Consider the following 26,362-nt stretch of genomic DNA (forward strand, 5'->3'; position numbering starts at 1 on the left):
AATGCGGCCACAGAATTGCGGGAATCCGTGACTTTCAACACTTATGCAACCGAGTCGAGGTGACCAACAGCTCAATGTCTGGTTGGCACCATGGCTTAGATGTGCCATTCATGAAACTTGCGTTGATTCTTGAAGCCACTGGCATTGCTTCCCTCTCCAAGTCTGTGTAATAAGGAATTGGCAGGAGCCCACGAGTTGAAACTATCAGAGGACAGAATGCAAATGAAGTGTTCTGAGAAAAGCAAAGCGGCGAAAGGACATTTTCCCGTGTGCATGTAGATGGCCGACTTTGACACGGCTTGATGAAGTCTTGTGGATCCTACCACTGCTTAAGTGCACTACTACGCTTGCCTTCAGGGAGTTTCATGTCAAACTTTCAAAAAAACAGGACTCGTACTAGATGGATGAGCACCTACAATCGATCTTGGCCGATGTGGGGATCGAACCCAAGACCTTGGCGTTATTAGCACCACGCTCTAACCAACTGAGCTAACCGGCCATCAAAAGGAGTCTCTCTGCCAGGCATTTGCTCATGTTTATGTAATTTGGCTGCAAAATGCATTACACACAAGTGTGAGAAGAACACTTTTGCAATTCCTAGCATTGGTGATGCTATAAATCAATCTGTCAGAAGTGGGATTTGAACCCACACCTCCATCAGGACCAGAAAACCCTTCTACACTCTTCAAGGGAACAACACCTTAAGTCTGGCAAATTAGACCACTCGGCCATTCTGAGAGGATGTATACGTCCACCGGGAGATTATATACTGATCAAGAAAACTGCGGGAACACTTAAATCACACATCGGATCTCCGTGATCGAAGTCTAGGAAACCTCAAGATCTTCACCGTACATTGCATAATTCGTAACTCTCCCACCTCCATGCTTTTGAGACTGTACTGGGAGACACAGCAAACTTTCTTCAGACGGCACGTATGGATGTGCCATACTGGAGAAGCTGGACTACCTGTGCAACCTGAATGGGCTGCAGGGAGCACCTCATAATTCCAGTAGTGACAAGGACACTAGCAAAAGGCAAAACTAGAGAAGAATCAGTCAGGAAGGATAAGGAGAGAGCAATCGTCTGTGGCCACCACCTGCAAAACCATTCCCTTTTTGGGGTTGTCTTGCTGTTGCCTATCTCCGGTGCACCTGCTGTCACTTTCATTTGCACCAAAAAAGGAGAGAGTGATTCACCACCGCTTAGGATTCTTAACTGTACAGATTGATATGCCTGAAGTGTAATTGACTTGGTGTTATGCTGTGATGATTACGTGTTCCCTTATTTTTTTGAGAGGAGTATTATAGAAGATAGCCTTGAGAATGAGGCCACTGAATTGCGGGAATCCGTGACTTTCCACACTTATGCAACCGAGTCGAGGTGACCAACAGCTTAATGTCAGAAAATAAAAGAACACTTTTGCAATTCCTAGCATTGGTCATGCTATAAATCAGTCTGTCAGAAGTGGGATTTGAACCCACGCCTCCATCAGGAGACCAGAAAACTCTTCTACACTCTTCGAGAAAACAACTGCATTTCCGTCCTTGCACTCTCTCATTAATCCAATCTTGCCCAGTCAGCAAGAGAAGCCATGTACATGCTTTGCCTTCCTCTCCCTCTCCCTTCACTGCCAGTTCAGCGATGACATCTCAGAACTCTCTCACAGCTGACTTCTATGACATCACAGAGTGCATCAATTCCGTGGCTTCTCATCTGTCGCCACACTGTCAGGGTTGACGTTCTCACTCACTATGCCAAGCTTTCTCGGAAACACTGGAATACGTGGATGAGGTTGTACCACTTTTGGAGGTTTTGCCCACCTGGGGCGAGGCTGTGATCCAGCTGAAAAGCAATTCGGGCATGTGGGCAGGGAAAGATGTATCTGTGATGAAGAGAAACCCAGGTCGATGATGTTTCCAATCAGCCCCATCGGTCCAGCCACAGACACACACACAGACAGCCACAAGCACAGACTGCCACAGACACACAGACAGCCACAGATAGACAGACAAACACACAGACAGTGTGCCTGACAAAAACTTCCCCTCACAGTCAAGTCAACATGAGTCGTATTATCTAAAAGAAGAACCCATCATTTCCTTTCGTCTCTATATCAGAGAGAGCGATTAAAAAAACACATCTGTAAATGCTACTTGTACAAGCACGCTGAGATGCCCCATCATCAGTAGGCATGCTCTGTGGCGCAATGGATAGCGCGTTGGACTTTTAGTGAAAAGGGCAGTGGTCATTCAAAGGTTGTGGGATCGAGTACCACCGGAGTCAGTGCTCACTTCATGACCCGGAGGCTTTTCTTACCATCTTCAAGCGCACTGCCCGGTGTTGCGACTGGCCGGAGTCGGAGTGGGCGGTACGCCTGGCTCCCCTGCCACCCGAGTGCTTCGTCCCGAGGATGCCCTAGACTACAAAAGACTGAGGGACAGTGTCCTGGACCGGGTCGGTCTGACGTCGGACGGCCAGCGCCGAAAACTCAGAAGCCTCCGGTTCGAACCTGGCTCCCGGTGCCTGCCACCGCTGGCTCAAGCCACGGAAGTTGCCGACCTGGTGGCCTTGGAGCAGTTCATCTGCCATCTCCCATGTCCAACCCGAAGACTGGCACCAGGCTGGCAGAGAACCATCATTGCCCGGGACGATGCCACCTTCTGATGCCCGACGGCGGGCACCCTCCCTTCCATTCCCAAGACCCCCTCTGACCCGACTGTCCTGGATACCAGCATGTTGCCAAACACCACACCTAAACATGTTTCTCCCCGACCCACTTCCCCTTCTCGCCTTGCCTGTCCCAAAAACAAATCTGCCTCCTTAGCTCCTTCTTTTTCTCTCTCCCCCGGTAGTGTGTGGTCCCCTGGAAAAACCACGGTGACGTTGCGGGCAGCCTGGACATCGCCCGGCCGGGTGCTCGCTAGTGAAAACTATCTATCTAATATTAAGGATCATAGGCTCTCATCTGATTTGGCTGGGGCAGGTCACCTGTGTCGTGACAAGACCTTAAGCCGGATAATGGACCGATTCTTCTGGCCAGGCATCAAAAAGGAGGTAGAAAGATGGTGTGCTGCCTGTCCGGAGTGCCAGAAGACCAATGCCAGTGCAGTACCGCGGGCTCCGCTGGTACCGCTGCCTCTCATGGAGATACCATTTGAGCGCATTGGGATGGATTTGATCGGTCCGTTGGAGAAAAGCTCCGCGGGGTATCAATGTGTGCTGGTCATAGTAGACTATGCCACTCGGTACCTGGAGGCAATTCGTCTACGGACAATGTCAGCGACTAGGATCGCCGAGGAGCTGTTTAAGGTCTTCACTCGGGTGGGGATCCCAAAGGAAATCCTGACAGATCAGGGCTCTCCATTCATGTCACGCGTGATGCGAGACCTCTGTAGGCTGCTGGGGATAAAGTCCATCAGGACCTCAATCTATCATCCCCAGACAGACGCCCTAGTGGAGCTCTTTAATAAAACCCTAAAGAACATGATCTGTAAGTTTGTGAGCACAGACGCTTGGGACTGGGACAAGTTATTGCCACCCCTGCTGTTCGCTGTACGCGAGGTGCCCCAGACGTCCACTGGCTTCTCTCCCTTCGAGCTGCTGTATGGGAGGCGGCTGAGGGGCATCCTCGACTTAATGAAGGAGGACTGGGAGGCGACCGCCCCCTCCCAGACCTCTATGGTACAGCACATCCTGGACCTGAGAGATCGGCTATCGGCACTGGGGAAACTTGCACAGTCGCATCTCTTACAGGCCCAGGAGCGACAACAGCGCATGTACAACAGGAGAGCCCGGTTACGATCGTTCACCCAAGGACAAGGTACTGGTGTTATTCCCAAATTCAACATCTAAACTGCTGGCTAAGTGGCAGGGACCCTTTTTGGTCACACGCCGCTTAGGGGATGTTGATTATGAGGTGTGTCGCCCGGATCGTCGGAGGTAAAAGCAGATCTATCATCTGAACATGCTGAAGAAGTGGCGAGAGCAGGAAGCATTGGGTGCTTTTAGTTCCCCCCACAATAAAGAGTCTGAAGCCGCTGTTTCTGAGGTTCGCACTGAACTCAATTTAACAAACGCCCATTTAACAAACGCCCAGAAACAGCAGGTTCGCTCTTTATTGTGCCGCTTCCAGCATGTCTTTTCTCACCGACCCGTGCTCACACCTCTCATTGAACACCACATCCACACAGCACTGGACCACTGCGTGCGTGTCAAACCCTATCGCACCCCCTATTACAAAAAGTAGGCTGTTAATGAAGAGGTGCAGAAGATGTTGGAGCTGGGAGTCATTGAAAAGACACAATCGGAATGGTGTAGCCCTATAGTCTTGGTGCCAAAGCCTGACGGCAGCACTAGATTCTGCGTTGATTATAGGGAGCTCAATGCAGTGTCTAGGTTTGATGCCTATCCGATGCCCCGTGTGGATGAGTTGCTGGATCGGCTGGGCGCTGCTCACGGAAAACCCGGGCAAGTGAACAGTTGGGAGGAGGGAGACCAAGTATCTGGGGTACCTCTTAGGAGGGGGGCAGGTACGGCCAGTCGTTGACAAGGTGACCGCTATTGCCTCCTGTCCGCCTCCTAAGTCCAAAAAGGAAGTTCGGCAGTTTTTATCTATTTTATTTTATTTTATTTATTGTGCTTTGTTGGCACAGTGTTTAATGTTCAGTCTTAAATACATATTTTTTAATTGTAGTTTTGTAATTGATTTTGTCTTTGAAAAGCAAGACAAAATAATAAAAAGCACATTTTAGACTTTAATTTATGCAATGGTGAAAAAATTGTCAAAATAACTGAAATGTAAAAAACAACAAACAAAAAAAAACTATCAAAACAATCTGATGCATTTAAAAGAACAATAACGGTCAATGCATTTGACAAATAAAAAAACCAGCAAAACATTCAAAAACAGTGAAACCAGTGCTATTTAGAAATAATTAATACAATCATTTCCATAATTTCTTTACGTACTGTTGGAAATATACCATCTGGCCCAGGTGATTTGTTTGTTTTTAATTCTGCTAGTCCCTTTACTACCTCCTCCTCATTTATCCTGATCTCTCTTAGGGTTTGACTGGACTGGTTGTTAACCTGTGGCATGTTATCTGTTTTTTCTTTAGTAAAAACCTCAATATCGTCAGCTCAGCATACCTTAGTATAACTTAATATAAGCAACAGAGACGCTGCTGTGAAGGAGCGCAATAGTCTCTCAAGTCTCTCAGCCACCTCAATAAATACATCAATTCATTAATCATTGTATTGACTTCAACCATTTAAACACATGTAATGTTTTGCTTTATGCTAGGGGTGGCTAACCCTGGTCCTGGATTTGAGCCCCCACCTCCCCAGGGATCTGTATTGGCAAACTGCTGAGCTGATGATATTGACTGCAAAGGGGAATCTCTCTGGAATGGTCCATTATACAGGGGAGCTAAAGACCTCCAGGAAAGCACTAACCTGTGGCCCTGGGGCCCTGGGGCCCTGGGGTTTGTCTGCCTAACGCTCGTCCTCTGTTCTTTGGGTCTGCACTGGTTCTGGTCCTATCTGACCAACCTGTTCTGAATAGGGCAGTGGTTCTCGACCTGCGGCCCGTCACACATGGAAGTGCGGCCCACGATATGACACCCACATTTAACACTACAGCACAGAGCCGGTCAATTTGACCGTTTTGGTTATTCAAATTTGAATTATACTGTGTTCCAAAATACACTGCGCATATACCCATTCGTGACTATTCCTAACTATATGTATTAAACATGCCTACAGCGTTTTAGCTGCATAAACACGAAAATAAATAAGTTATAAACACATTTACCTAGAATAGCCAAAATCGGGTTATTTTGACTGGTCATTTAAATACATAATAACTCAAATATAACACATAATCCTGCCTTCCCTTTACAATAGAGTCAGTCTGGCACTCAAGTGGCGATCTCTACCTGTCTACAATCTTTCATGTGCTTGAAAAACACATGCATTTGTACAGCATTACAGGTGTTTTCTTACAACTGTAGTAAGATTGAGTGGATACAGTGATTACCCGCAAATCAACATGGATTTGAAACGGAGATTGAAGAGAGCTCGTTTTAGAAATTGGACAAGTAAAATCATGTTCTGTGAAATTGCAGTGTCTCACCACACAATAAGATGAGTTACAACAACCTCAACTTGAACAGAATTGTAAAACTTTAAATAACGTGCTCAGGTAACCACAAAACATATGTTCTATGAACGTTTTGTGTAATGCGCATGTGCCAAAACCATCACGTCATGATGACATACTACTTTACCGGAGTTGAGACATTTTTTGTATTAATTAGCATGGGATAAAGTTGCTGATCATGCAAGAAAAGATGAAGTAGCCCGCGTTTGAATGATTATAGATGGACTTTGTGGATTGCAAATAATGAAATTAATAAGTACAGTGGGGGAAAAAAGTATTTGATCCCCTGCTGATTTTGTACGTTTGCCCACTGACAAATAAATGATCAGTCTATAGTTTTAATGGTAGGTGTATTTTAGCAGTGAGAGACAGAATAACAACAAAAAAATCCAGAAAAATGCATTTCAAAAGTTATAAATTGATTTGCATGTTAATGAGGGAAATAAGTATTTGACCCCTTCGACTTAGTACTTGGTGGCAAAACCCTTGTTGGCAATCACAGAGGTCAGACGTTTCTTGTAGTTGGCCACCAGGTTTGCACACATCTCAGGAGGGATTTTGTCCCACTCCTCTTTGCAGATCCTCTCCAAGTCATTAAGGTTTCGAGGCTGACGTTTGGCAACTCGAACCTTCAGCTCCCTCCACAGATTTTCTATGGGATTAAGGTCTGGAGACTGGCTAGGCCACTCCTGGACCTTAATGTGCTTCTTTTTGAGCCACTCCTGTGTGTTTTGGGTCATTGTCATGCTGGAATACCCATCCACGACCCATTTTCAATGCCCTGGCTGAGGGAAGGAGGTTCTCACCCAAGATTTGACGGTACATGGCCCCGTCCATTATCCCTTTGATGCGGTGCAGTTGTCCTGTCCCCTTAGCAGAAAAACACCCCCAAAGCATAATGTTTCCACCTCCATGTTTGATGGTGGGGATGGTGTTCTTGAGGTCATAGGCAGCATTCCTCCTCCTCCAAACACGGCGAGTTGAGTTGATGCCAAAGAGCTCGATTTTGGTCTCATCTGACCACAACACTTTCACCCAGTTCTCCTCTGAATCATTCAGATGTTCATTGGCAAACTTTAGACGGGCCTGTACATGTGCTTTCTTGAGAAGGGGGACCTTGCGGGCGCTGCAGGATTTCAGTCCTTCATGGCGTAGTGTGTTACCAATTGTTTTCTTGGTGACTATGGTCCCAGCTGCCTTGAGATCATTAACAAGATCCTCCCGTGTAGTTCTGGGCTGATTCCTCACCGTTCTCATGATCATTGAAACTCCACGAGGTGAGATCTTGCATGGAGCCCCAGACCGAGGAAGACTGACAGTTATTTTGTGTTTCTTCCATTTGCGAATAATCGCACCAACTGTTGTCACCTTCTCACCAAGCTGCTTGGCGATGGTCTTGTAGCCCATTCCAGCCTTGTGTAGGTCTACAATCTTGTCCCTGACATCCTTGGACAGCTCTTTGGTCTTGGCCATGGTGGAGAGTTTGGAATCTGATTGATTGATTGCTTCTGTGGACAGGTGTCTTTTATACAGGTAACGAGCTGAGATTTAGGAGCGCTCCTAATGTCAGCTCATTACCTGTATAAAAGACACCTGGGAGCCAGAAATCTTGCTGATTGATAGGAGATCAAATACTTCTTTCCCTAATTAACATGCAAATCAATTTATAACTTTGTTGAAATGCGTTTTTCTGGATTTTTTTGTTGTTATTCTGTCTCTCACTGTTAAAATACACCTACCATTAAAATTATAGACTGATCATTTCTTTGTCAGTGGGCAAACGTACAAAATCAGCAGGGGATTAAATACTTTTTTCCCTCACTGTAAGTAATGAAAGTTGAGGAAGAATGACTATTTTGTCAATTAGACTTGGTTTATAGTTGTGAAAACTTGAAAAATTAAGTTCAATTAATATGTTTTTCAGTTGACTTAACTAAAAATTCTAAATGCTTATTAATTGATAGAGTACGTTGGCTCAATTTACTGCATGTTATTTCAACAGTGAGTGAACTTAACACTTCATGTTTGCTAAACTGAGTCAAAGCAACAAGATGACTTGACTAAGTCACGTTGCGTCAACAAATAATTTTTACAGTGTAGCGGTTACATTTATGATTTGAAGAAATGTGGCTTCATTTTTAGTAAGAGGCTCAACTGAGTGTAGGTCCTTGTTTTGTGAAAGTATGCCTCAAAGCTAACCATATTGTGACCGCAGTTCACCATTGGTCGTTTGAAAATATCAAATAGCATGTGCTCTCTCTGGTTGGTTCCCTGACTAATTGAGGTAGAAAGCAGTCGTTTGCCCTCTAAAACATTTCTACTACTGCTTCTGTAGTCTCAACTGGGCTTTCCCAGTCAATGTTAGGAAATCTAAAACCCCATTATAACAGCCACTATAGCCCAATTCAAAAATCGTTTAAAGTGGTAATGTTATCTCTGAATAACTAGTTGTGTGCAAGTTTCTATCAGCTACTTTCAGAGAACAAAAGTAGTGAGGGAATTCAAGGGTGACGATCTCGAGTCATTGTACATTTTCCCTGCATGCGACACGCGATACTTATAATACACAATACTTCAGGTCCAAGTTCAGAACCAGACAGCCGTCTTTAGACTCTTTAATAAAGGCAACCTAAATTAATCAGTGGGCCGTAAGTCTGGGTGTCAAATAAGCACCTGGGCCACAACAGGAGCGAAGCCATGGGTGGGCCTGGGTGGGCCTGGGTGGGCCATGGCCCACCTACTTACCTCTCAGGTCCACCCAATCAGAGAGTGTAAAATTTCTCCCGCGTGTTAAAAAAACATTATAAATACAAGATTCTGAAGCAATAACGTGTTTCGGCAAATCACAGGCTTTATTCCAAAGCATGGGGGCTGGTTCTTTTCAAGTCTAATGGTTACATTTTGGCTAAGTTATGCACAAGCAGGTTATAACTGGCTGTGGTAAATGTTTTTTTACGTAGTGCATCACACCATGACAACTGAACAAATGTAGTTGTGAACGGAGTTCCTACAAATGGTGAAACAAAATTATTTGTTGAATTATTTCAAAAGACGAGAAGAGAACTATCAGAACAGCACATTACACAACCTGATAAATCACCAACTGCATCGGAAGAAACCAATATAAGCACTGCTTTGCATCCACAGGCCAGTGTTGAATTCGGTAAGGAAACATTTTACTGTCCCTCGGATTTATAAGGAATAGATGAGTCACCTACACGGCCCAAATTGCAGGCATTTGCTTTAATTTGTGTTAAATCCCAAAGTTTTTCATCACAGCGGTGGTATGAGAAGTATCGCTGGATGGAATACAGCATAGCCAGAAATGCAATTATCTGTAGATATGCAGGCATTTGTTCTGATTCCCACACCGAAGAAACGTTCACTAAAAATGGTTTTAAAGATTTTAAGCATTTGAATCAGAGCCGTTCAAAACATGAAGCAAGCAATTGGTACTGTCCATCCGAAGGTTACAGACAAAGCCACACAGAAACATTTTTAATCGGTTAAATCGGGATTCCAGGAAGGCTTGAGAGGAATTGTGATTAAAGCTGTGACTGACATTCTGATGTACTGCACAAAGCAATGAATTCCAATCAGGGGTCTCAGAGAAGCTCTAAATAAAGGACATTTCTCTGAGCTATTTAAAGTAAACATGATAGTGAAATACAAACCTGTGTTGAAGAACTCCGCAAAAATGCAACACTATGAGCCCTGATACTCCAAAAGAGCTACTGCTTTACCATCACGCACACCTCATCACAGGGTACATTTCATGACCAGCATCAGTTCAGTAAAGACCAGTGTCTCTATGGTTACCTTGTCCCAGTACAGACCAGTGTGTCTCTATGGCTATTATTATTATTGTTATGATTATTATTATTATTATTATTATTATTATTATTATTATTATTATTATTATTATTATTTCTTGGCAGATGCCCTTATCCAGTGCTATACAAATTGCAAGAATACAGTTAAGGCATCAAATATTACAAATACAAATTTACATTGTACAAAGCAATTCAAAATATAATACATTTTACAACTTCCAATTTACACAGGTAAGTACAGTAAGTGAGGTCATACATCCTGGAACGTAAAAGCTAAGTGCTGTCAAGATGTAAGGTCACAGTCTAGGGTTACGGATAAGGGAGCAAGGGGGAAATCAATCAATAATACAAGTATTAGTAACACAAGAAGCATGATCAAATGCTGTGAAGTGCTATCTTCGAGGGAATAAAAGGACTAATACGTAATATTACTAATGGTTACCTATGTAGAAGCCCCAGTATAGAACAGTGTCTCTATGGTTACCTATGTAGAAGCCCCAGTATAGAACAGTGTGTCTCTATGGTTACCTAATCCCAGTATAGACCAGTGTGTCTCTATGGTTAGCTATGTAGAAGCCCCAGTACAGAACAGTGCGTCTCTGTGTGTAGAGTCAGAAACACACAGAGGGAATTCTAGATGGGCAGGAACCAGAACCCTTGGATGATCTAGAGCTAGAGAGGGAGGATTCCCCTGTTGTGAGACGCTCCTAGAGATATAACAAGGGTACACTTCCAGTAAGCTTAATAGAAGGGTATTTACAAAAAATATGCAGTGTTTTGTCATTATAGATCACAGACCCCTTAAAAGGTATCCTGAAATTGCCTGGAATGTTTTGATATATAACCTGTATTAATTCAGCAGGTTTTCATCAGGGGGGATACTGTAAGGGATACTACTTTGTTCAGAATACGGTATTGTTACATTAAGAACACCAGAGAGGTCTAATGTAATGGATGGCTTCGCAAACCAACTGAATTACTGAATCGCCTAACCTGCTGTCCAATCGGAATGTAGCTTTTTCGAGAAAAAGGGTGGGCTGTAGTTCGGGAAGAGTAGTCGCCATGATTAGTTGAGTGTGCTAATTGGAGCTGTGTAGTGTGCAGAGGAAATAAACATGTTTTTTATATGAAAACAATGAACTTTGTTTTTGAACACTGGCCTGGAATTGTGTTTCTTTTCAAGTTTTTTTTTAGAAGAGACTGTTCTAGGTGCAAAGTGAACTGGACCCGTGTGACACGCAGTTAAGGAGAGCCCGCGTTGAACTAAGATGACTACAGTGAGATTTCCTGGACAAAGCTCGGGCAAAGGATAGCGCAGGGTGCACCTGCACCTGAGTTTTTGTCAAAAAGCATTGTGATCAGAGAAGGTAAAAAGGGAAAAACGCAAGTAAGCAGCAATAGCATTTTCTTTCTTTGAAGCATAGCATGACCATAGTTTTTCTATTGTATAAGTATCTTGGTGTAGGGGTGTCTCGCCTGTCCTGTAAGATTCGGGAGGGTAGGAATAGTTTAGTTATCCTCTCTGTTTACTTTTTGTGTGCCCCATTACTGTTAGTTCAGGTAGCCATTGTGAATTTAAATCTTGAACCCTACTTTGCCAAATTAGGTCACAGCTTTACTTCGGTATGTAAAAAAAAAGATAATGCAGGATGGGCACATACCTCAAATTTGGGGGGTATAGGGACGAACTGTGTTGGGGGTGCGGACTTAGATCCTTTAGTTTCTCATCCATCCAAGATATCTAGCTTAGAACCCCTACAACAGCAGGACATTTACTAACTCCTCGTTACATATGGTTACCTATGTAGAAGCCCCAGTATAGACCTGATGCTGATGAAGTGAGGTCCGGGGGGGCTGGGGGGCTGCGAAAGTGAGGTCCAGTGGGGTCCAGGTTTCCTTCTTTGTTACCATCACTTAAGTCTACAAAGTGATCAAACACATTGTGAAAGTGTTTGTCCAAATCAGTAGGCAGTGGGTCCTCAGCCAGTCCAGGTTCAATCACAAAATTAGGGTTCTCAGTAAGAGTCCAAATCAAAAACGCAAGCAATCCTTAAAATATATATATATATTAACACAGTCAAAACCACCACAATCTTTCTACCCAACAAACAAGGAGAGCGAGGTAGGTCCTTATATAGTAAGTTTTAGAACAGTGGGTAATTTAAGATGGTTCTTGTGATGTATCCTTCCCAACAAGAGCGCAGGACTAGGACACTGTCTTGTATGAGTGTCTGTTAGGTGGATGAGGAACTCATTGGCTGAGATTCAGATAATTATTACAAAATACATTTTTCAGCACTTCCAAATCTCACAGCCACTGCAAATCTCGCAGCTGCTGTTTTATTTTTTCAGCAGTTGCACTTCAGGGCCACCGTAAGAAACAAACTAGGTGTAACTCAAGTAACAGAAAGGTTGAGTACTTGTATGGTTTAAACGGGTCCACTGTGCCATCCTTAATGGACAAGTTTTCGGTCCAGAAATGTACCAGCTGAATGTCTCCATCCTGCCATCGGCTCCAGTGCGTCTCTTCAGTTTTCTGTGTCATTGTGCCCGCACCGTGTGAGTTCACCAGTGCACATGTTGCAGCAAACTCTCCAGTGTAAATTCAATGTAAAGTGCTCCTTTACTTTCCACGGGTGAAGCTGTTGCCTCTCTCAAGGTTTTTTCTAGTAGCTGCGCCCCAGGTAGACCCAAGTAATCAACGATTAATTACATTTTAAGATTTTATTCGATTTTAATCAACTTTATCGCTAAGTCGTTGGCAGCCCCGCTGTCGCTGAGTACTACTGTATCCATAAGTGTGTTTTAATGACGAGGCGGCTAACGCCAGATGGTAGGTCATTGGATGTCGTACCAAATGTATCGCTGCAGCACTGGGTCATGAACGTCATTCACGGTTCTTGTAGTTTTCATTGCCTTCTCGGTTAATTGCGACAATCCACAACCGAACTACATTTCCCACATTTTCTAACGTAATAATGATTAGTGTAAAATATAATTATATAATTATGTATAGACCAGTGTGTCTCCATGGTTACCTATGTAGTAGACCCAGTATAGACCAGTCTGTCAGGAAAAGAAAATTATTGAAAATATTGTCAATTTGTATTATTTAAAACTGGAACAAACTTTGTTATTTCTTATTTGATTTGCACTCACTGTCACTCAATGTTTTGCCAATTTTCTGCATCATTCAGGCTTCTAAATGTGCTGTATTTGAACAATACCACTTAAAACACATGAAATACAGAGTATTCAAATTCCAGCTGCCATTTGGCCTGAACTGTAATACTTATAATAAAGAAGTCACACGCATTGAGTGACATTGCCTTCAAGAATCAAAACATTTCATAAACATGGAACCATCGATCTTCATCGATTTTTACAAATCATTGTTTCATTATCAATTCACATCTGATTCATATACTCCTGAGCATTCTGAGGCACAACGTGAAAAGTAAATTTTAAAATCAAAAGTCTGAGAGTAGAACATCAACTGGACTAGAATTTGAGCCCTCATAAAAACAACAATCCATTCAACAATAGACTAGTCATAGGCAGGACCATACTGGACTAGACCCAAAGAGAAACAGTTCCCACTGACTAGTGACTGACTAATGCAAGCCAGCTTGACTACTGTATAATTAACAGACTTCTCACTACGTTTGACACAACATTTGGCACAATGTGACAATTATAAGTCTAACTCTATAATACAGTCCATCTAATAGACCAGAGACACACTGGTCTATACTGGGGCTTCTACATAGGTAACCATAGAGACACACTGTTCTACTACAGGGGTCGATCTTAACGCGAGCCCGCTTGCCAATGGCTAGTGCAGCTCGCTGCGGGCCAGTACAGATTCTCTAGAACTAGTCCGTGTGGCTAGTGCATATTATCTTACGTTTTACAGCTGTTACGATTTAAATCTACAGATTTTTCCTCGGTGCGCTATTCAGTGCGCTAGTTTCACGAATGCGTGCAACTGACAATGTGCCAGCGGTTGCGTTCGGTTTGTGTCCTCCAGCCTAACTCCGGTAGTATTATATATAGAAATGTACTGGAAACGATCGCTACTAGCGCACGTCAAGATGTAATCGAATGTACCACTTGCAGCAGACAACAGAGGCAGTCTGTGGAGTGACCAGAGCATCATTAAACGTGAGTATAATCCTAAAACAAAGCCAAAAGACAAGAAAACGTGTGTATCAATCCTTAAATACAGTTGCATAGACCATAAATAAGCTACGTTAAAATACAAGTAAACGTATAGAGTGATATTGTGCAGTTAGGGATGGGCCATTTGGTATTGGGGGGGGGGTACTGGATTAAACTGAAGAAACCTTGTACATAAATCCTTTAACACAGTTGCATACACCATAAATACGCAACACCGTATTTAAGTCAATATATAAGCAAACATATATGATATAGATAGTGATATTATGGAGCTAGGGATGGGCCATTTGGTTTGTTGGGCGCTCACTATGGGTCGACCCTGGAGAGCTGTGGTGCAGGTGAGCGTTTCTCTCTCCTTATTTCCCTTTCTTCCTTTTCACTCTCGTCCTTTCTTGTGTTTGGTTTCAGCGCAGGGCACACACCCTGATTTCCAGTAACCATTCTGAACCGTTTTATTTTATTTCTCCAGGTATGGTGAGGACAATGACACTTTTAAAGTGGAGAGTTTCCCCAGCAGCGGCGATGATGACAATAACTAAGGAAGTGACGAGTGCCACAGAGAAGGTGACGTCAGACTACCACTCGGGCTCCATCTCGGTCTAAGACAGCAGCACCTGGGATGCCCAGCACGCCCCCCCGCCACCCCACACACACACACACACACACACACACACACACACACACACAGTGTACCGGTACTGAGCCAGCACTGTCCCCAGTCCCCTGGATCCAGCGATAATATAGAGAGCACAGAATTCAAGTGAGAAAAGTAAATTCGGATAATTGTGAAAGTCTACAGAAGCCCCCGCACTGCGACTGTCTGTTTACTCTGATGGTGCTCAATTCATGTTGCCGTTCTAGACAAGCGGCCTGTGTCATTAATGCTGGCTGAACACGGCTGATCGTGGCACAGAGCGCCAGCAATTGTGAAAAGGCACATTAAATCGGTTATGGTTCCTTTCATCGCTTAGCTGGCTTGCCCTGTGTGATAAATGTCTGAGATTTTATCGAGATCATGTATTCTACAATTTATGACAGTTGAGCAATAACATATAAACTGTTTTGCAGGCGCCTGATTTTGTGTACCAGCCTGTTCCAGCATGGCAGCAGCTACCCAGGAATAAGTGTGTTCTGTACATAGCGTAGTGCTTTGCCAAACATAGTGCATTGTTTCTCTGACAGCAGATGGTGAAAGTTATCTAATATGTAAACATTGGTACAGGATTAAGTTAGTAACTCAAAGGTGTTGCCCTTTGGGTCAGATTGCAACACAAGTGGAGGATACGCACTAAATTGCAGCCTAGTATATAAGTTCCTGGGGGATTGTACGCACCTGGGGCTTAAACCAATCAATTAGCAACAAACAAATGATCCGGAGGTCCGATATAGAGCAGAGGAACAGCTTTCCAAAGCCCAGTGGGTCATAGGGAACATGTTGCCTCTGTGATTGAAAGATGCTTCTTAAATAATGCTCAATTTGCTCTGCTTGTGCAACCAATGCATATATTGTTAGAAAGTGAAATTGATAAGCGTGATACTCATTTTGCTGCCCTTATCCTTGTAGAATTTGTAATTCGTGTTCAGATCCTTTATGGAGAAAAAAATATGACATTCAATGTGCATCAATTTACTCCTCTGGCCTCAAATGTCAATAATTGGGGAGCCCTGTGAGCACATTCTGCTTCTTATTTTGAAAATGGAAATGGAAAGCTTGTTAAGCTGTTGAGGTGCACCACTACACAGTTAATATGTTTATGCTGTCAAAGACTCTCCATTTAGCAATCTACACAACATTACTGAGAGGGTATCGAATTTCTGTAGCAAATTAACTGAACCACCAGTGTTTTTTTTAAAAGGAAAATTAATAAAATCGTCTTGAATGGTTCAAAAACTGTACTCCTTGGTTTAAGTACATTTGAAGAAAGTACTAAGAGCAACAGGTGACCAAGTCTTGGATGGATATCATATGTATAATCACCAAATATGTATTATCAATAAACAAATGGTTCTTTCATTAGAATATAAATACGTGACTCTTCAGAGCACCGGTCGGGCTGCAGCCTCGCAGTCCTACACTGCAGTCTGCCTGTAACTTCCAGCATAACCTGACCCCGATCGTAGATCCATGCCTGGGGGCATCGAATAAATCACATAATCCTGAAATTAAATCTTACACAAACAAAATGAATAGTTATCCTATTAAAACAGTAATTTTTCATTGGCTTGGAAAGACCTGGTTAAGACCAGACGACACTATTCCATTAGTAGAAGCCTCCCCTATTGACTTCTCTTAATGCCAGAAGGCCCGTACAACAGGCCGTGGGGGGGGCCTAGCCACCATCTACCGCACAGACCTGCGCCTATCTACTAAGCCATTTGACAGCTTCACATCTTTTGAAATTCACCAGGTTTAGGCTTAATCCACCTTCAGCTTATAGCTGTTTATAGGCCATCAGGCCCCTATTCCTTTATTATGACCGAATTTAGCGATCTCTTATCTGACTTACATACACCATGGTAAACTCATTATTTTGGGGGACTTTAACATACATATTGACATTAAAGACGACCCCCTCAGTGTTAGTTTCTTGTCCCTATTGGAGTCTGTAGGCTTCACTCAGCATGTGTCAGGACCCACTCATCATCACAATCACACACTGGATCTAGTTATTACCCATGGGGTACAGATTCACAACTTAATAATATCACCCCAGAACCAGATGATTTCTGACCACTGCCTTATTACATTTGAGCTGCCTGGAGTAGAATCAGACACACAGGAGAGGAACATAGAAACTTGCTGCCTAAATCCTAATGCTATTCATAAGTGTACTACTCTGTTGCCAAATGCTAGCTTTATCAAAACAGGATCTGTAGATGAATTATTAAATAATTTCAACAATACACTAAGCACTGCTTTAGATACAGTAGCTCCATTAAGGACATGACAGATTAAAGCAACAAACCACTCACCATGGTTTAACGAACACACTCGCTCACTTTAAACAGGATGCCGTAGATATGAACGTAAATGGAGAGCAACAAAACTTCCATATGGTCTTCCATATGGCATTATAAAAAGATACAAGCAAGCCCTGTCCTCTGCTAGGTCTGCCTACTACTCTAATTGAATAGAGACGCATAAGAATAACCCGCGTTTTCTTTTAAATACAATATCGACACTTACTAATCAGCATTTAAAGCCTTCAGAGGTTATCCCCCCCAATATTACCTGCAATGACTTCATGGATCATTTCAATAGCAAAGTTAACGGCATTAGAAAACAGACAGAAGTGGAAACATACACAAATACTATAGCCGATGTCTGCAGTCCTTCACAGCCCCTGCCTACCTTGGACTCATTTAACGCAGTAAATCACCAGGAATTGGTCTCCTTAATTACTAAAATGAATACTACAACCTGCGCACTAGACCCTATATCCACTAAACTGCTAAAACAATCTCTGCCATTCATTATTCACATAATACACAATATTATTAATTCATTATTAGTTTTTTGTTTTTCTCTCCTCCATGCCTAAACGGTTTATTTATTTAAATGTTCACTTACTTTATTTTAGATCATGTAAACTGTTTACAGGTCTATATTTATTTTACTTATTTTACTTGTATTTACGTATTATTTTATTTTGCTGTACATTTGTTGTGTTTACCACTCTGTAAAGCACTCTGTGGCTACCCTGTGAAGGGCGCTATACAAATAAAAATTGATTGATTGATTATTGATTGAATATACTAAACCAAAAGAAGTCCAATGACACTGGTGCTTTAGTAAAGGATGGCACAATTGGAGAAGTAAGCATATGTTTGCTTCGAACGTGTCCAGTGCAGAGAGTTTCTTTTACAGACTTTACTATATTTTCTGGATTGTCTGTTACATAACCAAGCTATACATATGGTTTGTTTTTGTTTTCACTTGCCTTGCCATATACCATATTCTAATATTTTGGTTAGGTACTGTGTTATTTTATGAGGGGTAAAAAATACATTACATTTCCTATTAAAAGTAAGATAAGACAGAGTTGAGAAAATAAAGTAAAATGAAATGTAATTTGTATATTTTGTTTAATTGTGAATGTATTGTATACAAATTACAGATTGTTTTGTTGAATTTTGTAACTTTCGGTGACAATCATGTTACACAGTTAATTTGTTTTATTTAAACTATTTGAATTCTTCTGATTAAAATATAAAAATGTAATTCTAGTAGTCCCACAGTTGGTTAGTACAATTCCTAACAGAAACTACATCATTAAATCAAATCCGGAATAAGGTTCTTTAAAAGCACCAATCAGGGGTAGGAAATAAGAACGTTTCCAAGGCATTGAATATCCCCTGGAACACAGTAAAGGCCATTATTAAGAAATGGAGATAAAATGTCAAGACTGTGAATCTGCCTAGATCAGGTCATCCTCAAAAACTGAGTATCTGGGCGAGAAGGGCACTAGTCACAGAGGCCACCAAGAGTTACAGTCTTCCACGGTTGAGCTGGGAGACACAGTGCAGACTGAAGCAATAGCCTGGGTGCTTCACAAAAGTGGCCTTCATGGGAGAGTGGCAAAAGGAAAGCCATTGTTGAAACAAACTCACATCAAATCTCGGCTAGATGAGTCTGATAAGACCAAAATAGAGCTTTTTGGCCTCAACGCCAAGCACTATGTTTAGCGCAAGCCTAACACTGCACATCATCCTGAGAACACCATCCCTACCGTGAAGCATGGTGCTGGCAGCATCATGCTATGGGGATGCTCTGCATCAGGACAAATAGAGTGCAAAATGGATGCAGCAAAGTACAGAGAAACCCTGGAAGAAAACCTGCTGGAGTCTGCAAGAGACCTGGGACTTGGGAGAAGATTCACCTTCCAGCAGGACAATGACCCCAAACATACAGTCAAAGCCACACTGGAGTGACTTAAAAACAAAAAGGTGAATGTCCTGGAGTGGCCCAGTCAAAGCCAGGGCCTCAATCCAATTGAGAATATGTGGAAAGATTTGAACATTGCTGTTCACCAAAGGTCCCCATCCAACTTGATGGAGCTTGAGCAATTTTACAAAAAATGGGCAAACATTGCTGTTTCCAGATGTGCAATGCTGGTAGAGACTTATTCACATAGACTCATGGCTGTAATTGCTGCCAAAGGTGCCTCTACCAAATATTGACTAAAGTGGGTGATTACTTATGCATTCAATTATTTTCTGTTTTGTATTTGTAATTCATTTAGAACAATTTGCAGTTTTCACTTTGACATTATGGACATTTTCTGTGTTGATCAGTGGCAAAAACTACAAAAACTGATTTCCTGTTGTAACACAAGGAAATGTGGAAAAGTCCAAGGGGAGTGAATACTTTTGAGAGCCACTGTATACAGTGTATATATATGTGTGTGTGTGTTTGTGTGAATATATATATATATATATATATATATATATATATATACACTCACCTAAAGGATTATTAGGAACACCATACTAATACTGTGTTTGACCCCCTTTCGCCTTCAGAACTGCCTTAATTCTAGGTGGCATTGATTCAACAAGGTGCTGAAAGCATTCTTTAGAAATGTTGGCCCATATTGATAGGATAGCATCTTGCAGTTGATGGAGATTTGTGGGATGCACATCCAGGGCACGAAGCTCCCGTTCCACCACATCCCAAAGATGCTCTATTGGGTTGAGATCTGGTGACTGTGGGGGCCAGTTTAGTACAGTGAACTCATTGTCATGTTCAAGAAACCAATTTGAAATGATTCGACCTTTGTGACATGGTGCATTATCCTGCTGGAAGTAGCCATCAGAGGATGGGTACATGGTGGTCATAAAGGGATGGACATGGTCAGAAACAATGCTCAGGTAGGCCGTGGCATTTAAACGATGCCCAATTGGCACTAAGGGGCCTAAAGTGTGCCAAGAAAACATCCCCCACACCATTACACCACCACCACCAGCCTGCACAGTGCTAACAAGGCATGATGGATCCATGTTCTCATTCTGTTTACGCCAAATTCTGACTCTACCATCTGAATGTCTCAACAGAAATCGAGACTCATCAGACCAGGCAACATTTTTCCAGTCTTCAACTGTCCAATTTTGGTGAGCTTGTGCAAATTGTAGCCTCTTTTTCCTATTTGTAGTGGAGATGAGTGGTACCCGGTGGGGTCTTCTGCTGTTGTAGCCCATCCGCCTCAAGGTTGTACGTGTTGTGGCTTCACAAATGCTTTGCTGCATACCTCGGTTGGAACGAGTGGTTATTTCAGTCAAAGTTGCTCTTCTATCAGCTTGAATCAGTCGGCCCATTCTCCTCTGACCTCTAGCATCAACAAGGCATTTTCGCCCACAGGACTGCCGCATACTGGATGTTTTTCCCTTTTCACACCATTCTTTGTAAACCCTAGAAATGGTTGTGCGTGAAAATCCCAGTAACTGAGCAGATTGTGAAATACTCAGACCGGCCCGTCTGGCACCAACAACCATGCCACGCTCAAAATTGCTTAAATCACCTTTCTTTCCCATTCAGACATTCAGTTTGGAGTTCAGGAGATTGTCTTGACCAGGACCACACCCCTAAATGCATTGAAGCAACTGCCATGTGATTGGTTGGTTAGATAATTGCATTAATGAGAAATTGAACAGGTGTTCCTAATAATCCTGTAGGTGAGTGTATACCAATGCTTTATTGTCCTTCAGGCTAAATCATTTTGTATACCAAACAATGGTGAGTGACATATTCTGAGTAATGTACTTAAACTAGTGCTAATCATGCTCTGAAACCAACCCATAGAGAACAAGGTGAAATCTGGATTAATGGCAAAGCACAGCCATAAACTGTCAACATAATCAAGCCCAGGTAGAAATATAGATGTCTAATTATTTTGAGCACTAATCTTACATTTCATAAAGAAAAGCATTTAATTCTTAGCAATTGTTAGGTGTATGCTGTACGTATTCCAGTTAGTTCACTGTAATGACAGAAATGAGAAGTTCATTTTTTAGCACACTCACGGAAAACCATTTATTTTTAAACAGTTACTAGATAGCCAGTTTAGGCCTTCATCTTAGTTATTTCTAATAGCAAGAGTGCTTAAAATTATTAATTGAATTATATATCTTTGTTCCCCCTTTTTCTTACTGCTCTCATAAAATAACATTTTATTCAAGCAATAACAGGGTAGCCTAAATATACATCATATCTTAAAGTACAAGGCATCTGAAAGCTGTGTATGGTCTCAATGCATTTGATGCGGAGGATTAATTCATCTGAAAATGGTCAAAACTGTGGACTTTTATTGAATGTTAAATTTGACAGTGTTCTCTCTTAAGGACCTGTTGCCTGTGGGACGTTGCTGCTTTGGTTGTGTCCAGTGCCATTTCAGATAAGAGAGGCTCTGCAGGACAAGCAGGACAGAGACCCGTCTCACAGACACTCTGCCTGCTCTGCATCTCCATTTCCCCTCTCCACCGCACACAGCTGAACTATATTCTGAATCTTACACAGAGCGCTCAGCTTCTGACGCTGATGGCAACATGGGGCCTGGCTCCGAGCCTGAGGAAAGCCATGAGGTAATTCAAACTTATTTAATTTCTATACTGTGAAATGTCAGATTGAAAGTGGTTTCTGTTCTTAATGTTTGTATTGTTTATGTATTTCATGTATTTTTGTACAGATTTGTGTTGACGAGTCCTACATCAACATGAATGTGAATTTCAATGTGAAGAGCACGTGTCATGCTCTGTAATGCAAGGGAGCAATGAGGGGCTGTAGAGACACTCATAAGAGTAGCAGGAGCACTTTTTTATGAACTACTAATTTGTTATATTTTAATAGAATATGAAATGTAGTAGAAAGTTGTATCAGATCAGACCACTGGACAGAAACACCCCACCAAGAGTTTTCATGTTTCTGCACATGTCACCTACAAACTGTTGACAGAGTGGATGAGGGTCTACAGCAGAGGTTCCCCATCCTGAGGTTGTGACAAAGTCAGGGTGAGTTTTGTTTAATATGTTTTTAAATTATTATTAATATTATTATTATTATTATTATTATTATTATTATTATTAAATTATTATATTGTTATTTTATATATATTATTCTGTAAGTAAAAATATGATTGCTTAATATGTTTTTGCATTATTATTACTATTATTATATAGTATTTGTTATTTATATATATGAATTTGTAATTAAAAATATGATAAAATTATGTCAAATTAAATCAAAATTATAAACCACATTAATGTACATAGTATAACAACATGATACATATGATACAAAAAACATGTCTTAGTATTTTAGGGGTTGGAGGCTAATTTGAAAATGTTACAATGGGGTAAGGTTTTGAAGCCCTGGCCTACAAAGTAATTTTAAACCCCACCGCACAGCATTGTCAAAGCCCTGCTACCCGCTATCAATGCAGTTGTTAGCTCTGTATTAGACAAGTGTCTAAAAGTTGCATGAATAGATTAATAATACCCCTGTACTACTGGTAAACCTTTAAGTTTACATCATAATTTTTGTAAGTGTTGGAATATGTTGAGGGTGAGCCTATTTGTTTCTGTGTCTGTGAAATAAGCCATTTTACAAAACATAGAGTTTGTAGTGATTTTTCAGAGTTTCAGGGTTTAGTAGAATGCAGTTTTGGTTCATATAAATATGACATTGTGCTTATTTCAGTCTGCTGTGTGTGTTTCCTGAAGACTGATTGCATTTTCACTATGTAGTTTGCAGATTACTCCTAGAAGTTATATAAATAATTTTACAAAACTTAAAATTTGCAGTAAAATACCATTTGTGCTTATTATATCCTTGCAATGTGGTCCCTATTTCTGTGTTTTGTATGTGTGTCATGCTTGCAGTTGTCACCATGTATTTGTAGGTTTGAAAAATAAGGTATTTCCAAAGGAATAGAAACTTAAGTGTTTCTCACTTAATTTACAATAGATACCTGATGTACTTTGTCGCCAGAACCTGGTATAACTTTGAAAAAGAAGCCAAGAGTGAAAGACTGAATAGAATATATATGGAATATGCTGGAAATGACATTACTCCGTACAGGTCAGTGTTTCTTTCTGTCCAATGTTGGTGTTGTGAACCAGAAATTAATGATTACAAGTATCTATACAACATTTCATGGAGTATCTTTTTCTACTTCTGACTATGTTCCATGTTGTAAAATGCTTGTTTGTCACAATAAAAGTCACCATTGTGTGTGTGTGTTTGTGTGTGTGTGTGTGTGTGTGTATTTTATTAATTCTATACATTTGAGCACAAACAAATCATATATACATATATTATTTATTACATATGAGTATTCACAAATAGTGCTTTACTGTGTCTCTCTAAGAAAAGTGGTGTGCATGTCTTTAGTGTCTATTGATAAATAAAACCTAACAAGATATATATATGTTTGTATGTGTGTGTGTAATGGAATGAAATGCAGTTTATTCTTAAATATGATACATGTTAAGGCTACGTTTGAGCATTCACTAATGTAACAAATATAATAAGTACAGTGCTGGTCAAAATGAACAGATATAATTCTATACATTTCACTGTTGTTCTCTATTGTCTATTGATAAATATAAACTAAAGAGATATAGGTATGTGTGTTTATCTGTGTTTGCTTAAATATATATGTAATGACATGCAATATATGTAAGTCTATACATTTCTTAATCGATTTTTTCTTACCTTTTTATTTTGCAAACACAGTATCATCCTAACCCTAATCATAAAACATATAAACTAAAAACACATGTGGGTTCAAATCCCACTCTGGGTAAATATTCATTTTTCTTTTTAATTTACTAAAACGAATCATAAAACATTATAACCTAAAATAAAATATAAAACTTTTATTTTCTTATTCTCTTTTTATTTACTAAAACAGTATCATAAAACAATATAACTTTAAATATATATATGTATTTAAAACTTTTCTTATTCTCTTTTTATTTACTTAAACAGTATCATAAAACAATATAACCTTAAAAACACAGTTTATGCTATTAAAGATTACACCAGCAGGGTGAGGTGCCCTTGGACATTCACCATGATGGATGTCACCCTAACAAAATGGCTACCATCTTACCAAAATGGCCGATATCATCCAAGATGGCTGACAAGGGAGGGTCAAATGGTAACCCAGGGGGGTGCTGGGAAGGAGAGAGGAGTTCCGGTTCAATGGTACATAAGGAGGGAGGGTCAAAGAGTAACCCAGGGGGGTGCTGGGAAGGAGAGAGGAGTTCCAGTTCAAAGGTACATAGGGAGGGCGGGACTTCCGGCTGTCAAAATAAGTGATGCTGCCATCTATACTACTCACAGACACAGTTAGCCACAGCCACGGCTTCTTCCAATTCTCGTCAGTGTTCCAGATTCGATGTTTTTTTTCTTCAGTGACGTTGTAAACACGCACGTGGGGAGCACATCAAAACCCAGTTTTGTGATTCAGTTACAGCAACAACTGACACAGCGGAGCAGTAGGGGTTGTAACATTTTTTGGTCCAAGGTCTGGACCACAGCGACTGAGTGGTCCAGACCTCGGCACTGTGGTCCACGGAGTAGTCCCGATCACGTAACGCAAATTGGGATGGGTTTTTGTTTAGTTTTTTTGGACACACCGTATAAAACCCATTTACTGTCAAATATATTATCGACATATCCAAACTACAAACATAATGATCATAAATGTACAATATTAATAGTATAATTCTCATTTGTAACATAGCCGATAGCTGATTTCTTTTTTAATCTTATCTATCAGACAATTTGTAGGAAGCTGTGCTAACGTTACTCTGAAAAATGCGCTTACATTGAGCAGCTTTGTCATTCTGAATGAAATTATTCAAGTTATAAATTTTTCCTCATCATGACTGAACAGAAAAGATAGCTTATTTAGAATCTTATCTTTAATTTAATGTCAGCCTATTTACATGTCCTCTGTTTGCGCTCTGCTAAGAAATGTTTTATCAACTTTTTTGGTTAAACCATATCTTCCTTATTTTATCACTGTGAGATCTAGCAACATTAAAAACAAAAGCATAGGTTGTTTTGTTTATGTATGGTTAACATTGTAATAGTTGGTATTTTAAAGAGAGATTATAAGAGATGTATTAACGTATTGATCATCTGATGCCCTTTGTCTTTTCTTGAAGGATAATGTCATTATGAAGAAGATAAAACTTTTTTTTTTTTTTTAACACCTCCCCCCAGCAGGATTTGGGTCGCCTCCGCACTGTTTCTGCTGAAACAAAAAAACAAGTGTCAATCTCTGCAGGAATCTACTCCGGCTCCCCCTTCTGGTGATGAAGAGGAACCCGAGTCCAAGATGCTTCCAACCAGCCCTCAGGCGCTCCCTTCGGCTGTAGGTCACGCTCCAGGGGGCCAGGGGAGTTAAGAGGGAGTCACTGGACGGGGACGACAAACGCCTCCAGTGACAGACGGACGCACACAGAGAGAGAAAGAGACAGAGAGAGAGAGTTGCACTTCCTCCTGCAATGCAATGCAATAATAGGGACACATTCCTTAACAAAATAATGAATGCCACCCTACCTTTGACAAAACTGAGAAAAAATAAAAATGGTCAGTCCTCCTGGAGGAGGGACACACAGCCTCCCTGGCTGCCCAATATGTCACCGCCTGCCACAGCCTGAGGGGCACAGTGACACATGAGCACCAGCTGTAAATAAAATGTAAATACTCATTTGTAATGCATGTCATTGTATTTCCAAAAAGGAATCTGTAAACACTAAACCTATTTTCTTTAGTTCTATGTATTAAAGATCATTTATAGTTTATTACATTTTGTTTTTCTGTACTTTTATACATCTTATTGTGATTTTGGCAGGACGCTGTCTGTCACGGCATGGCTGCTGCTGACGCACACTAATTAGGTGCTCATGTGTTGCAGCCGTGTTGTCCGCTGCTTCGCAGACAGCTTGTGAGCTCACGGCTGCAGGCAATGAGCACTGAGGCGACTGTGACGTCATTGGCAGGTGTGCTTCATCTATTTAATCCCTCTCCTTCCCCGAGGGAGACTTTATTGTGACTGCCCGGAGCACCCTGTTTGTGTGGATGTTTTGTGTGCTGGTTTTGCCTTGTTTTCCCCTTTTTGTGTTTTTTTCTGTTGAACTATTGTGAACCCCAATAAAGCTCGGACACTGCCGG

General features: G+C 41.3%; 1 non-coding gene across 1 annotated transcript; it reads right to left on the reverse strand.

Moving 5' to 3' along the window:
• Window positions 1–425: 425 nt before the first annotated feature.
• Window positions 426–499, reverse strand: trnai-aau (transfer RNA isoleucine (anticodon AAU)). The gene has a single exon. It is a non-coding gene; the product is annotated as a tRNA-Ile (tRNA).
• Between the last annotated feature and the right edge of the window lie 25,863 nt (window positions 500–26,362).

The sequence above is a fragment of the Amia ocellicauda genome, chromosome 12 (assembly GCF_036373705.1).
Source record: "Amia ocellicauda isolate fAmiCal2 chromosome 12, fAmiCal2.hap1, whole genome shotgun sequence".
Classification (NCBI taxonomy): domain Eukaryota; kingdom Metazoa; phylum Chordata; class Actinopteri; order Amiiformes; family Amiidae; genus Amia; species Amia ocellicauda.